General features: G+C 41.8%; 1 protein-coding gene across 1 annotated transcript in view; it reads left to right on the forward strand.

Moving 5' to 3' along the window:
• The first annotated feature begins 10,528 nt into the window (after positions 1 to 10,528).
• Positions 10,529 to 13,984, forward strand: part of manbal (mannosidase beta like) — a 66,925-nt gene continuing 63,469 nt past the window's right edge. The window contains exon 1 of the mRNA XM_073061917.1: positions 10,529 to 10,673. The gene's annotated coding sequence lies outside the window, so the exon portion shown is untranslated. The remainder of the gene's footprint in view (positions 10,674 to 13,984) is intronic.

Here is a 13,984-nt window from a genome sequence, read left to right on the forward strand (position 1 = left end):
GGCATTCAGCCCGATTTATCATACTGACCAAGATACTCATTTGAGCTAATGCCTTTGCACATGTTTAAGTATTTCCATGTACAGTATTTGGCCAAACAGCTTTTAAATGTTCTTACTCTTCCCAGCTCAATCACTTCCTTTGGCAGCTGGTTCCATATAAGCACCATATCTGTGTGAAAAAGCTATCCCTCAGGTCTGCTTTAAATCTTTTTCCTCTTACTTTAAAATTATGCCTCCTAGGTTTTGATTCCCATTCCCTGTGTGCATTCTCTCTATCCAAACCCCTCATTATGCTAGATCAGTATAAAACAGTGGTTAGGGGTCAGCTTGAGAAACACACGTAGTGCTGGCACCACACAATGAGATGGTGTTAGAGCTGGAGGCGAGGGATGGGCCAGTTCGAATCGCTGCTCAGTGAGTTTTACTCGACTCTGCATTGAACTCCATCCAGCTCATTGCTCCGCGAGGTTTACACATCTCTGCACCGAACAGCAACTTCCACTGTTTGGGCTCATTTTTGTGAACTTCAGTTCTGAATGTTATTTGTTTACTTTTATTCTGTGTTCCCCCTTCCTCCCCCCCCCCCCCTTATTTTCTCTGCATGTTTTGTGTTTGATTGTCTGCTGTTGTTTTAATGGGTCCTATTTGGCTTCTTTGGTTTGTAGCTGCCTGTAAGAAGACAAATCTCAAGGTTGTATAAAGTATACATATATTGATGATAAATTAACTTCGACTGAAAAAAAATCCTTTCACTGGAGAAAGTACAGAGGAGACTATGAGGACTGGAAAACTGCAGCAAGGAGGAAGGGCTGAATAAGCTGAAGTTGTTTTCTTTGCAACAGTGAAAACTGAACAGCAATTTACTGAGATCTATTCAGAATGGTAGGAGTTTGGAACTTACTGCCTGAGAATGGGAATGGTGACAGAAACCCTCAGCACAATTGAAAACTGCTTGCATGTCTACCTAAAGAGCTGTGACCTACGGAGTTATGAGCCAAGAACTGGAAGGTGGGACCAGGATAAATCACTCTTTTCAGACTGACGAAGTCACATCTGCCTTGTTAATTTTTTATGATTCTGTGATTTTAAGGGTTAATTTCACAGAACAAATTAAACAACGTGGTCTGTTCCTTGGTTAGGGAAAGGATGTCTCTAGTGAGCTCTTTGAGCTGTGCAGGGAGCCAGTGTTGGGATCAGAGGTTTCTAGAGCACTTGAAATTAGTTGTTGCATTGATGAGAGTGGTCAATCCCTGGTGCTTTTTATTTAATCTTGTTAAATTTATTTTGACTGGCACGGGTTTTCCATGTGCTGTGGTTATTTTGGCACAAGCCTGGTTAGTGCTTATTGTAGGGGGGGGGGGGTCCTAACTTTGAGAATGCTACTTCTTGCGTTGTCGCTCTGATGAACCACTGATGTTTTGTCGGAACTGTTAAGAAAAAACTCTGGTTGCTCTCTCCACCTTGGAGTCTGTCTTTCCTCCACACTAGGGTTCAGTCTTTGCCAGCGCATACTGAGGCAGATATGTGTAGGAGTTTAATTCTGGACTGACATATATAGAACAATTTGTATCTGTGGGGAGGGGAGTTATCCATAAACGGATGATAAGATTTTAGATGATTATTGAGAGAAGTGCCTCCGCCCTTCTTTACACCACCACCTCCACAAATTGATACCTGCCCGACTTGGGTGACTTGATTGTTTTAATGAATAAATAGAAGGAAATAGTAGGATCTATTTTTAGAAGCTGAGGGGTCTGGAACAACTGTACAGTCTTAAACTTAGAATCTTAATTTTAAGAAACACTGCTACACACATATGTTATATATGTGTATGTGTGCATAAGGTCCAAGGCATAGACCATTGTACCACATTGTGCAACAGGATCCTCAATTTCCTCACTTGCAGATCCCAGTCAGTTTGGATTGGCAACAATATCTCCTCCACAATTACCATCACCACAGGTGCACGACAAACCTGCGTGCTTAGCCCCCTGCTCTACTCACTTTATACTTATGACTGTGAGGCTAAGTACAGGTCCAGTGCCATATTGAAGTTTGCTGACGACACCGTCATTGTTGGCCGTGTCAAAGGTGGTGATGAACTGACATAGAGGAAGGAGTTTGAAAATCTGGTTAAAATGTGTCACAATAACATCCTCTCACTCAACACCGGAAAAACCAAAGAGCTGATTATTGACTACAGGAGAAGTAAAATGGAGCCAATCGTCATCAGGGGATCTGAGGTAGACAGTGTCAGTAACTTTAGATTTCTTGGCATTATTATTTCAGAGGATCTGTCCTGGGATCTGTAAGTATGATTTCAAAGAAGGCATGGCAGTGCCTCTACTTTCTTGGGAGCTTGCGTAGAATTTGCATGACATCTAAAACTTTGACAATCTCCTACAGGTGCGCAGTGGAGAGTGTCCTGATTGGATGCATCACAGTCCTGGTATGGGAACACCAATGGCTAAGGTCAGAAGAACCTACAAAAATTGGTCGATGCATCTCAGTCCATTACAAGAAAAACCCTCCAAAACCACTGAGCACATGTACAAGGAGCACAACCACAAGAAAGCAGCATCCATCATCAAGGTCCCCACCGTCCAGTCCTTGCTTCTGCCATCAAGAGAAAGGTACAGCAGCAACACATGCGAAATGCTGCCTGACCTGCTGAATTCCTCCAGTATTTTGTGTGCGTGTGCTGCTCGGATTTCCAGCGTCTGCCGATTTTCTCTTGTTTGTGAAAGGCACCGGAGCCTTACATTCCACACCACCTGGCTCCTGAATCAGTGTGGATAACTTTACTCAGCTCCTCTCTAAACTGATTCCGCAACCTATGAACTCACTTTGAAGGACTCTACAACTCATGATCTCAGTATTATTTACTTACTCACTTAGTATTTGCACAGCTCATCTTCCTTTGTATATTGGTTGTATATCAGTATTCGTGTTTAGTTTTTCATTGCTTTATTGTATTTCTTTGTTCTACTGTGAATGCCTGGAGGAAAATGAATCTCACGATAGTATATGGTGACATAAAATGTATTGTGATAATAAATATACTTTGAACGTTATTTGCAGCTCTATGACACCAACTCAATGAGTGCAAGATCAATTGAATGCAAGGATGAACCCTTGAACACAATTTCCCAACCTATCTCATCATGGGGACAAGAAGCTTGGCTACATAATGGCAGGACAGGAGCAAGAGATTAAATGGGTTCCTTTTGTTTCTGTAATAATAGAAAAAGCTGGAAACTTTCATCAGGTGTGGCAGCATTTGTGGAAAAGAAAAAGAGTTGACACTTTAGGTTGTTAGGAAATTTCCTTTTCCACACAAGACTCAGACCCAGGTATTCTTTATTTGCATGACACAGAGAGCCATTCTTTAGGAGGGCAACAACTCTACTTCCTGTACAATCAGTACACGCATTCTCTTTATAGTTGATTCTAACAGGTACGGTTTGTTCAGCTTCTCCGTATTTGGTATAGTTCTAAGCAAACTAGAGGGAAAAACACTTAAGTCAAGTAGCCTCGTATTGTACAGCCGTAGGCAAGGGGGCAGTACCACACAGTCTTGTGTTTAGAGCTGTAGGATAAAGGGCAGCTCCTGAGGTAGCCTCACTGTGTGCAGCAGGAGGCTAAATTCTCTGCTGATCTAGGCATTAAGCAATACAGACATGCAATTCTATAGTCTTGCAAAAGTATTTACCAAACCCAGTTGGCCAAAATTCTCCACATAGGTCAACAACTTATGGTATTTACATTTTTTGATTCTGTGCTTCCCACCTGACAGTGAAAGCAGCACAAGAATGAACATGCATTTATTACCATAAGTACATAATAAAGTATCTTCGTATTTCACAGAGGAGAAGCAACACATGGAAAAAGAGATTTGATGACAGTTAAATATATCATTTTGGATGATATCTGGGAAAGAAATGAAAACGTTGCAGGGAGTGGGGGATGGAGAAGAAGAAATTGTCCCAGTCTGAGTAAAGAACAAGAAAACTCTCCCACCAAAGGTAAAACAGAGGAAGGAAAAATGTGAAGAGATCAGAGGGATCTTTAAATGATGAAGACAATGAATTTGATGAATCAAAGACCGAAGGCTGCTAGAAACCTCCTGAGGAGGCATTTAGGCACACAGCATTTAATTTCACTACACCAAATGACAAACTACAAGACCTGCCAGTAATGTCAAGGTTATTCAACATCAAAATAAAGCAACATTTATTCCCATGCTTCTTTTATGGTAAGATAAAGATTAGCTTAATTTGTCACATGTACATCAAAACATACAGTGAAGAGCACCCTTTGTGTCAAATCGAATCAGTGAGGATTTTGCTGGGCAGTGCCCAAGGTCACCAGGGTTGTGGCATAGTATCAATAGTGACAACGTAGCTGTCCCCACAACCTACTAACCCTAATTGTACACCTTTGGAATATGGGAGGAAACCCACATGGTTATGGGGAGAATGTAGAAACTCCTTACAGACAGTGGTGGAAATCAGACCTCAAACTTACTTACCAACCACTACTCTCTCATGCTATCCTTTTTGCTAAAAGTGAAGGGAATGTGGCCAATGTCCATCAAAGTGTTTATAGGGAGTTCTAATGCCTCTACCCCAAGGTGTCAGTCAGTCCAGCCTGTAGCATGACAAGGGCTGATTACTCCAGTATTGTACTAACAACTTCCAGTCTTAGGCATAATGTTGCACACTGATTATAGCTTTGCCACCCTGGCACCAAGCATAGGTAGGATCAGGTGGGGTTGCTTGTTTCCACGGGAATCGGCTTAACCAAACAGTCTCCAGTGCTGTAAATTTTCAAAAATTTCACAAAGAAGAAGTCAAAGAGTAGCACAATGGAGCTGCAGGTAGTGTGGCTGCCTCAAAGTTCCCAACAACTGGGTCCTCTCATCTGGTGCTTTCCGTGTGGAGTTTGCAAGTTCTTCCTCTGACCATGTGTGCTTCCTCCAGATACTTTGGTTTTTCCCCAGATGCTCTTTGTTAGGATAATTATCCATTGTGAATTACTCCCAGTGTAGGGGTATGGCAGGGACACCATGTTCGAGCTGATGGTAATGGAGAGAATAGATTACTGGGAGATAACCAGAGGAATGGGGATGCAGAGATTGTTCTAAGAGCCTTGTGGTCTTGATGGGTGGAATGGTTTCTTCTATATTGTAGATGCTATAAGATAATCTCTGTGATATTACAAACCCCTGCTCCCCCAGAGAGTGATGAGGTCTGTAAATCCCTCAGTGTTATTATTTCAGCGGAACTGTCCTGGCCCCAGCCCTTAAGTGCATATAAGAAGAAAACACGGCAGCACCTCTATTTTCTTAGTAGTTTGTGGAGATTTGGCATGACATCTAAAACTTTGAAAAAACTTCTATAGATGTGTAGTGGACTGGCTGCATCACAGCCTGGTATGGAAACGCCAAGCCCTTAAATGGAAAATTCTACAAAAAGAAGTGGATACAGCCTAGTCCATCATGGGTAACGCCCTCCCCACCACTGAGCATGTCTACATGAAATGCTGTTTCAGGAAAGCAGCATCCATCATCGGGGCACCCCACCACCCAGCACATGATCTCTTTCTCAATGAAACCACAAAAGAGCCTCAGGGCTCACACCACCAGGTTCAGGAACAATTATCATCCCTCAGCCATCAAGCTCTTAACCAAAGGGGATAACTTCACTCAACTTGCCCCATCATTGAAATGTTCCCACAACAAGTGGACTCACTTTCAAGGACATTTCATCTCATGTTCTCAATATTTATTGTTTAGTTATTTATTATTATTACTTATGTTTGTACTTGCACAGTTCGGTGTCTTCTGCGCTCTGGTAAACACCCAAGTTAGGTGGTCTTTCACTGATTCTGTTATGGTTATTTTTCTATGGATTTATTGAGTGTCCACAGGAAAATGAATCTCAGTGTTCTATATGGTGACATATATGTACTTTGATAATAAATTTACATTGAACTTTGACTTTCCTCCACCCTCACCTCGCACAATTCAAAATGTAATTTCAGACAAGGTTCAACGAGGCTGCTGAGAAACTTTCAGAACTCAGCCTCATTCGGCTTTAAGCCATTACAAGGTCTAAGAGAAGGGACTGATCTCTTGCCGGAATCGAGCCTTTCGATTGTTAACATGGACTATACTGAAATAAACCTTTGGATCCACTGTTACTCGGTGGACGCGCTTTGAACTTGCTCTTCATGGACTCAAACACCCTCATTGGGGCAACTTCGCCTAACTTGTCTGAAGAATTGATTCGCCCCAAACTTTTGAATTTACATGAGAATAAGAGATCGCAAAAGCCACATTTGCCTTTATGATAAGTAGGCGCAGAAAAGCGCCACAGTGGAAGAACATTTACAGATTCTCTGAGTTTTACTGCCTGAGACGCCCTTCCGTTATGCATTCTTTGTTCGATGCTGCCGTTCGGTAGTACCTGGATCCAATCTGCTCTCTGGGATGTTTCCATAATCCTCTGTAAATGTTAAACATTAAGTTCCAACACGACCATGTTCTTCCACTAATAGAAAACAACTACAATATCCGCAGTTTCTGAGCCCACTGTGATATAATTTGTTCTTACTTATCTCAGAGTTACCTCTGTTGATTTAACGATGTTTAATCGCGCAATCTCCACTCACGTTGAGATATTGAGTTTAGCGACTGCTTATGTGGAATATTCGGACGTAGATAGTAAAATTATATTTACCGTGTCTCGGCTGTACAGATTGCAAAAGTCTGTCTTTTTATAAAAGTAATCAAAGCAATGGACGAGGTAAATATATTAACATTGTTTTTATTCGTGCTAAAGGAATAAATAAATTGCAATAAGTCTTTATATGTATCCCAAACACCGAAGATCAGTATGGTTGCTGTAATAACTCTGACCTACTTCATTCACTTCTTCTCAGTTTCCTGACATCATGATGGTTTTTTTGCGCCAGAAGCATTAATGCTAATATGACTCTTGAGGTGTAGGGGCAATGCTTGACGACAGCCGAATAATGGGTTTCTCAAAAGAAGTCTAAATGCCTCCCTGAACGATAAATGAGTTTCATGGACTTGAAAAGAAAGCTTAATCGGATCTTTCCAAGCAGAGAGAAAGATCAGCCCTGCGCTGTTATTAAGTCTAAAGTTGATCGGAAAGTGTGAGGCACTGTCACGAACTTGCGATTTCCAGTACCTCTCAAATTAGACCATACAGTGGCATGCAAAAGTTCGGGTACCCGTGGTCAAAATTTCTGTTATTGTGAATAGCTAATCGAGTAAAAGACGACCCGATTTCCAAAAGGCATAAAGTTAAAGATGACACATTTCTTTAATATGTTAAGCAAGATTACTTTTTTTCTTTCCATCTTTTACAGTTTCAAAATAACAAAAATAGGAAATGGACCCAAAGCATAAGTTTGGGCACCCTGCATGGTCAGTACTTAATAACACCCCCTTTGGCAAGTATCCCAGCTTGTAAGTGCTTTCTGTAGCCAGCAAAGAGTCTTTCAATTCTTGTTTGGGGAATTTTCTCCCATTCTTCCTTGCAAAAGACTTCCAGTTCTGTGAGATTCTTGGGCCGTCTGGCATGCACTGCTTTTTTGAGATCTATCTATAGATTTTAGATGATGTTTAGGTCAGGGGACTATGAGGGCCATGGCAAAACCTTCAGCTTGTGCCTCTTGAGGTAGTCCATTGTGGATTTTGAGGTGTGTTGAGGATCATTATCCTGTTTTAGAAGCCATTCTCTTTTCATCTTCAGCTTTTTTACAGACAGTGTGATGTTTGCTTCTAGAATTTGCTGGTATTTAATTGAATTCATTCTTCCTTCTACCAGTGAAATGTAGTGTACCTGGACTTCCAGAAAGCTTTTGATAAAGTCCCACATAGGAGATTTGTGGGCAAAATTAGGGCACATGATATTGGGGGCAGAGTACTGACATGGATTGAAAATTGGCTGGCTGACAGGAAACAAAGAGTAGTGATTAACGGGTCCCTTTCGGAATGGCAGGCTGTGACCAGTGGGGTACCACAAGGTTCAGTGCTGGGACCGCAGCTGTTTACAATACACATTAAAGATTTAGATGAAGGGATTAAAAGTAACATTAGCAAATTTGCTGATGACACAAAGCTGGGTGGCAGTGTGAAATGTCAGGAGGATGTTATGAGAATGCAGGGTGACTTGGACAGGTTGGGTGAGTGGGCAAATGTATGACAGATGCAGTTTAATGTGGATAAATGTGAGGTTATCCACTTTTGTGGCAAGAACAGGAAGGCAGATTACTATCTAAATGGAGTCGTTAGGAAAAGGGGAAGTACAACGAGATCTAGGTGTTCTTGTACATCAGTCAATGAAAGCAAGCATGCAGGTACAGCAGGCAGTGAAGAAAGCTAATGGCATGCTGGCTTTTATAACAAGAGGAATTGAGTATAGAAGAAAAGAGGTCCTTCTGCAGCTATACAGGGCCCTGGTGAGACCCCACCTGGAGTATTGTGTGCAGTTTTGGTCTCCAAATTTGAGGAAGGACATTCTTGCTATTGAGGGAGTGCAGCGTAGGTTCACAAGGTTAATTCCCGGAATGGCGGGACTGTCATATGTTGAAAGATTGGAGCGACTGGGCTTTTATACACTGGAATTTAGAAGGATGAGAGGGGATCTGATTGAGACATATAAGATTATTAAGGGATTGGACACACTGGAGGCAGGAAGCATGTTCCCACTGATGGGTGAGTCCAGAACTAGAGGCCACAGTTTAAGAATAAGGTGTAGACCATTTAGAACAGAGGTGCGGAAAAACTTTTTTACCCAGAGAGTGGTGGATATGTGGAATGTTCTGCCCCAGAAGGCAGTGGAGGCCAAGTCTCTGGATGCATTCAAGAGAGAGTTAGATAGAGCTCTTATAGATAGCGGAGTCAAGGGATATAGGGAGAGGGCAGGAATGGGGTACTGATTGTGTATGATCAGCCATGATCACAGTGAATGGTGGTGCTGGCTAAAAGGACCGAATGGCCTACTCCTGCACCTTCTGTCTATTGTCTATTACCCTGTGCCACTGGCTGCAACACAAGCCCAAATCATGATCGATCCACCCCTGTGCTTAACAATTTGAAATTTCTTTTCATGAAATTCTGCACCATTTTTTTCTCCAAGTATACCTTTGCTCATTGTGGCCAAAAAGTTCTACTTTAACTTCATCAGTCCACAGGACTTGTTTCCAAAATGCATCAGGCTTGTTTAGATGTTCCTTTGCAAACTTCTGATGCTGAATTTTGTGGTGAGGATGCAGGAAAGAGGTTTTCTTCTGATGACTTCCACAAAGGTCATATTTGAGCAGGTGTCACTGCACAGTAGAACAGTGCACCATCACTCCAGAGTCTGCTAAATGTTCCTAAGGTCTTTTGCAGTCAAACAGGGGTTTTGATTTGCCTTTCTAGCAATCCTAAGAGCAGTTCTCTCGGAAAGTTTTCTTGGTCTTCCAGACCTCAATTTGACCACCACCGTTCCTGTTAACTGCCATTTCTTAATTACATTACGAACTGAGGAAACGGCTACTTGAAAACGCTTTGCTATCTTCTTATAGCCTTCTCCTGTTTTGTGGGCATCATTTATTTTAATTTTCAGAGTGCTAGGCAGCTGCTTAGAGGAGCCCATGGCTGCTGATTGTTGGGACAAGGTTTGAGGAGTCAGGGTATTTATAAAGCTTTGAAATTTGCATCCCTGGCCTTTCCTAATGATGACTGTGAACAAGCCATAGCCCTAACAAGCTAATTAAGGTCTGAGACCTTGGTAAAAGTTATCTGCGAGCACAAACTTTTGGGGTGCCTACACTTTTGCATGGTGTTCCTTTCCTTTTTTCACTCTAAAATTGTACAAAACAAAAATAATACACTAATCTTGCTTAAAATGTTCAAAAGAATGTTTCATCTTTAACTTTATGATGTTTGGAGATCAGTTCATCTCACTTAACTATTCACATTAACAGAAATTTGGACCGGGGTGCCCAAACTTTTGCATGTATGTGGCATAGGAGCAGAATTAGGCCATTCAGTCCATCGAATCTGCTCCACCGTTCCACCATGGCTGATTTACTATCCCACTCAGACCCATTCTCCCGCGTTCGCTCCGTAATTATTGACTCCATGACTAATCAAGAACCTATCAACCACCCTTTAAATATAAGCAGTGAGTTGGTATCCACTGCCGCCCGTGGCAATGAAATCCACACATTCACTACCCTCTGGCTAAATTGGTGTTTGATCGTGGAGTCAAACTGTTGCATAATTTTACACACTATCAACAACGGTGTGTTATAGAATTTTACATCGAGTTATACAGTCGGTCCACCTTCTGTGTGTTTTTCAAGTCCTATTTTCCCGATCTCCTCCACACCCCTGCTCCTACCCCTCCGAAGTATGTATTGAACCCCATGATGAAAGGGGTAACTGAACGTGCATTCACTATTCTGCAAGGTCGAGTATTCCAGACCACAATCATCCGCTGCTTCGTTCCCTCCTCGCAGTCGTGGGTTACACTTCGGAGTGCGGGAGCTCTGGGAGGAGGGTGGGAGGTACTTCCTGCCGTCAGGCTGAACGAGCCGCGGCTTCCTGAGTAACGTGGAGCGGAGATGCAGTGTGGGCGAGCCGAATGAAGGTAAAACCGCAGTACGGGAACTGTCCCCGTGCGAGCGCAGCGTCCCGCCGTTCGCCGCCCGCCGCTGTTGCTGGTCCCCGCTACATTTAGACTGCAAAAGCCGCAGTGTCTGTCCGGAAGGCCGAAGCCCCGTCCCGGAACGGGCCTTGCGCTGTTACATTGTTGCTAATGCTCCTACTTTGTTACCGTTCGCATTAGGCAGGAGTGAGTCGAATTGCGGCTGGGCTCCCTCGCAGTACCGAACTTTCACTTAGGAGTCCTGGAGTGAATGCGGGACAAGAGGGAGGACCCTGGGTGGCTTTACCGGGTGCATGGTGGTGGGGGGGGGGGGGGGTGTAAATCGCAAGGATGCTGCCATTCATTGCAGTGTACAAGTTCAAGTTCATGGCTGAGATAAACACACACGCACAAAGCGATAAAATGCCAGGAAAATCCGTTTTTTTTACAACAGCAGCACAGCACATTAGCAGATGATGCTAAATTTAAATTAACATAAACTGAGATTATCATCCACCGTCCGGGCCATGCTCTTTTCTCGCTGCTACTCTCGGAGCAGGTACAGGAGCTTTAGTCCCTCACCCAGTTCAGGAACCATCAGGCTTCTGAACTAGCGTGGAAAACCTCAGTCACAACACTCAACCAATTCCACAACCAATGAGCTCGCTTTTAATATTTCATGTCCATAATCTTTCATGAAATGGAATTCATCTGAAAATTCTGCTCTGGAATGCCAACTCTGTTACTCGGCTTAACCTGCTGAGTATTTTCAAACACTTTAAGTTTTTATTTACACAACACTATGATAGCTAACTATTTCTTTTGCTTTACTGGAATGGGGGCCCTGTGATTGGATTTTTGTTAAGAATAAGTGGAACAGTTTGGAGACATTCCTTTGCACAGTGATATTTCTGATGAATATAGTGTTGGAGGGAGTAATAGAAGTCATTTGGTTTATTAAGGAAAGGCTAATCACCCATGGAAGATGAATGTGCACCTGTATGGCAATTTCAAAATGGAAATTTTGAGTGTTGATGGGGCAGTCTGTACATGATGGGGTGGAGTGGCTATGTGCATTAAGTGGTTGGGGTTAATTTGTCTTGAACATTTCCCCCACCACCATCCCCACTTGCTTGACCATCTGTGTTTTCATGCCATTGTAATAGCTGTCCTGAATTCAGTCTTTGGCAGATTTTAAAATGATTCAGTTAATATTAACAGGCCTTAAGAGAGGATCACATATTTAAATATATGATGTTTTCTCAACTGTCCTCAGGGACCTGATTTCACTTTCAAAGGTTGCTTCCCACTTGTTCTCAACTGGTCACATCTCCACCCTTGTCCTCAGACCCTTCAGCAGAAAGACGTTCTCTCTTCACCCTATCCCCCTAAAAAAAGAAAATGATTAAATCACTGCTGAACATTCTAAATTAGAAAGAAGGCAAGACTAGTTTATATAAATTCTGACTGTAATCTGACTGGTTAACATCTTAGGAAACCCTGCATTGAACTCTGAGATGATGTAGTGCCCAAAATGGAAGCTCTACTTTAAATATGGTCTGTATGAAGTTCTGTACAGTGATGGGGTGGGGTGGGCAGTACTTCTCTGTAAGTAGTGCTTTCTCATCATTGATAAGTTAGATATGTAGTTCTATATTGGGATAGTAATAAATGTAATGAATGAGGAGCTGTAGGCCAGCACAGATTTTTCTGAGGAAAGGTCTGTTAATCTGTCTCACGGATTGTTTATCCGGTCTTGGCCCTTCCTGGCATTTAGCCTTTTTCCTTTGAAGTTTATCTTGCCATTTTTTTTGTCTCCAAGAAGTACACAAATAATCACTAAGAGTATAAATCCATCATATGGGAGGAAAACAATCATTCAAATTCATTGTCAACCAACAAATCACATGTATACAACTAAATGAAACATTGTTCCTCTGGAACCCAGGTGCAAAATACAGTACGCATACAACACGTGGTTATGATTCAGCATGTACATTCACAAAATAATATTCAAAACATACCTGAATGGCATGACCTGCAGATTGATAACATAAAGTGTGAATGTATGTTTATGTAAGATAGAATAATTTTACTGGCACTAAAGGGTTAAATGATTTATTAAAAAGTATATATATATTGGCTTTTAACTCCCATTCAAGATAACCTGCACTTTTTAAAATCTGTTGGAGAAGTTTTCACTTTTCTCCAATGTTATAAGTTATTTTCTTCAAATCAACCAATTTGGTGCAATGACGCAAAACGCTCTTTCTTTATTGGATGATTTTGGTTGAAGTCCATTTGAGCGAGCCATCTATTCCCTTCATTATAAAACTAGTTCCACTTTTGATACAAAATGTTCTCGTTCCTGTGTCACTTCAGATTATTTCAGATATTTATACATCAAGGGACATGATGTGATACTTGGATGGGAACTGTTCCTACTGATCTTTTGTTATCCCGTTCGTGGGTCTGTAGACCTGCAGGTAATTGCATTTAACAAACGTAAAGTGGTGTCACATGTGGATCATATTTAAGAGGAACAGATCGTTTAGCTGTTCCTTTGATTCATTGTCTTTTACAATGCCCTGGCAGGCAAATCAGTTCATTTACTTAGCTCTTCTGCTGTAATGGCCACAATTCTCTAAAGCTCAATTTAATCATAACCTGTATTAAAGTGCAACTGCAATTACCTTTTAAGACTCTTTCATATTAATTTCATTGTAAAGTTGCAAATCTGAAACATTGCTTACGGGAAAAGCTCATCTACTATGGTGAAATGCTTGACTTGGGGCAACAAAAGGATGAGAGGTCTATAAGAAGTTGGTTGCACAGTGTTACTCAGATTTGCTTACAGAATTACTGATTTAAAAAAAAAGACTTCCTTGTCCAATCAGTGTCCTGAAATTGTAAAGATAAATTGGGAATTTAATGAATTTAGCTGGATGGAGATGTTGAGAGGAATCTTGACATTCATACAGCGATACAACTTTAAGTAAAGAATGGATCTGCAGAACATGCAATCCCTTAGTGTGGCAATTTTAATTTTGGAGAAATGCTCTGCTGCTTATAGGCTTTGTGACTTTAATCCGAATCTTCCAGGTTCCAGGAACCTTGGGTCCCACACCACCAGTTCAGGACATTATTACCCTACAGTACCCGGCTTCTAAACCAGAATGGAAAACGTCACTCACCTCCAACACCGAACTGATTCCACAACCTGTGGACTCACTTTCAAGGACTCTACAGTTCGTGTTGTCAATATTTATTGATTTATGATTATTTTGTTCCTCTCTTGTACGTGCATAATTTGT

Source organism: Hemitrygon akajei, chromosome 11 (genome assembly GCF_048418815.1).
Source record: "Hemitrygon akajei chromosome 11, sHemAka1.3, whole genome shotgun sequence".
NCBI classification, from domain to species: Eukaryota; Metazoa; Chordata; class Chondrichthyes; order Myliobatiformes; family Dasyatidae; genus Hemitrygon; species Hemitrygon akajei.